General features: G+C 44.2%; 1 pseudogene; it reads right to left on the bottom strand.

The window, feature by feature from the left end:
• Nucleotides 1–563: 563 nt before the first annotated feature.
• Nucleotides 564–1313, bottom strand: LOC148209077 (secreted RxLR effector protein 161 pseudogene; annotated as a pseudogene).
• Nucleotides 1314–2799: the final 1486 nt, after the last annotated feature.

Below are 2799 nucleotides of genomic sequence, written 5' to 3'. Positions count from 1 at the left end.
AACACTCATCTACTCCCCTAAAGTCGGGGAGGAGTGAATTCCATCTTGTGAAGTTATGTTCCCAGCTCCCCACTCGGTCTCGTCCCCAAAATGATAGGAATGTTGAGTCGGCGACTCAGGCCACTCTCACCCATACAGATCAAAGAACGAGCCCTCACGAGCAGGAGTCCATAACTCACTCAGGATTGAGAATGAGTTGCCTGGTGATCCTGAGAAATGGCAATCTATTAGTTAACGGTGTTACAACTAAAGATTGCCTATTTCGCTGTCCGGTCTTATACAAACTCATTGTATAGGATACCCCCACTCGCATGTTTCCACACGAACGACCTGGATCGAGTCGTCTGTAACCTTTACAGAGCGGGCCGTATTCATAGTGTTGCCAGGATAAAGTACCCAACCTTATCCATATACTATAGACCCTTTAGGTTATTCACGGGACATTATCCATTCATATATTAGGGGTATATCAAATATATACCCCGTATATCAACTATATACCCAGTATATATACTGTCCCGATTACATCACAAATAAATTACATTTCTCCCACTTGCCCTAGACTAACTGTACAAATCTCGTAAACCTAGACTTTCTAGATGGCCCTCAAACACTTTAGCCGTGAATGCCTTTGTAAATGGATCAGCAATATTATGCTCTGTAGCGATCTTCGTGACAATCACATCTCCTCGCTGCACTATCTCCCGTATAAGGTGGTACTTCCTTTCGATGTGTTTGCCTCTCTTATGGCTTCGAGGTTCTTTAGAATTTGCCACAGCACCACTGTTATCACAATAAAGTGTGATGGACAAGTTCATGTTTGGAACGACGTCCAAATCTGTTAAGAACTTTCTAAGCCAAACCGCCTCTTTTGCTGCTTCACAAGCTGCAACATACTCAGCCTCCATCGTGGAGTCTGTGATGCATCCTTGTTTGATGCTTCGCCAAACTACCGCTCCTCCGTTAAGAGTGAATACTGACCCCGACGTGGATTTCCTTGAATCCTTGTCTGTTTGGAAGTCAGAGTCAGTGTATCCTGTAAGGATCAAATCCTTAGCGCCATACACGAGCTTGTAGTCCCTCGTTCTCCTAAGATACTTAAGGATTCCCTTAACAGCAGTCCAGTGATCATATCCTGGGTTGGATTGGTACCTACTGACTATCCCTACCGCATAACAAATGTCAGGCCTAGTGCACAGCATAGCGTACATCAGGCTGCCCACTACTGATGCATAGGGTATACGTCTCATATCCTCAACTTCTTGAGGTGTCTTAGGACACTGCTCCTTAGACAGATGAATTCCATGCCTGAAGGGTAACAAACCTTTCTATCCTGGGTTGGATTGGTACCTACTGACTATCCCTACCGCATAACAAATGTCAGGCCTAGTGCACAGCATAGCGTACATCAGGCTGCCCACTACTGATGCATAGGGTATACGTCTCATATCCTCAACTTCTTGAGGTGTCTTAGGACACTGCTCCTTAGACAGATGAATTCCATGCCTGAAGGGTAACAAACCTTTCTTGGAATTCTGCATCGAATATCGAACAAGCATCTTGTCGATATAAGTTGCTTGAGACAGGGCTAACGTTCTGTTCTTGCGATCCCTTAGAATTTGGATGCCAAGAACATACTGAGCTTCTCCCAAATCTTTCATTTGGAACTCAGTCGCTAGCCACTTCTTTATGTCAGTGAGGTATCCTACATCATTCCCAATGTGTAGGATATCATCCACGTACAACACTAAGAAGGCTACGATGTTGTTGACGATATTCTTGTATACACAAGGCTCGTCAACGTTTTGGTCAAAACCATAAGATTTGATCGCAGTATCGAACCTTATGTTCCAAGATCGAGATGCTTGTTTGAGTCCATATATGGACCGTTTAAGCTTGCAAACCTTTTGCTCTTGACCTTGTTCAATGAACCCTTCGGGTTGAGATATATAAATACTTTCTTCAAGATTGCCATTCAGAAAAGCAGTCTTGACGTCCATTTGCCATATCTCATAGTCATAATATGTGGCAATGGACAAAAGTATTCTAATAGACTTAAGCATAGCTACAGGGGAGAAGGTTTCTTCATAGTCCACCCCTTCCCTTTGTGTGTAGCCTTTTGCCACAAGTCTCGCCTTATAGGTCTGTACCTTTCCTTCGGCCTCTCGTTTTCGCTTGTAGATCCATTTGCACCCTATTGGTTTTACCCCGTCAGGTTGATCTATAAGTTCCCAAACGGAATTGGAGTACATCGACTCCATTTCCAGGTCCATTGCTTTGACCCATTTGTCCTTGTCAATATCTTCCATTGCCTTCTTATAGGTCAATGGATCCTCGACGCCGTCATCAGGTATGACAACTTGAGTTTCAGTTAAACCCACGTAGCGGTCAGGTTGTGACACAATCCTCCCACTACGTCGAGGCACCCTCAACACTTGAGGTGGATGTGACTGACGCGATGTGCTGGCTTCATCAACAACTCTTGTTGTAGTGCCAGTTTGATCAACAACTCTTGTTGACGTGTTTGTAGCCTCTTCGGAAATCTCGTTAATTACTACCTTACTCCGTGGTTTATGATGTCGAACATGGCCTTTTTCTAAGAAAGTAGCATTTGTCGATACAAACACTCTGTTTTCTTTATGATTGAAGAAGAGACCACCTCTCGTGTCTTTAGGGTAATCTACGAATAGGCATACTTTTGAACGAGGTTCCAGTTTCTTCGGGTTAGTCATGAGCACGTGTGTCGGGCATCCCCAAATGCGAAAGTGACGTAAACTAGGTTTACGACCCTTCCACAGC

Source organism: Momordica charantia (genome assembly GCF_013281855.1).
Source record: "Momordica charantia cultivar OHB3-1 chromosome 9 unlocalized genomic scaffold, Mcharantia_2.0 BLBB01000009.1, whole genome shotgun sequence".
NCBI lineage: Eukaryota > Viridiplantae > Streptophyta > Magnoliopsida > Cucurbitales > Cucurbitaceae > Momordica > Momordica charantia.
Note: the sequence above shows the minus strand (reverse complement) of the source record. Positions and strands in the feature narration are given on the sequence as shown.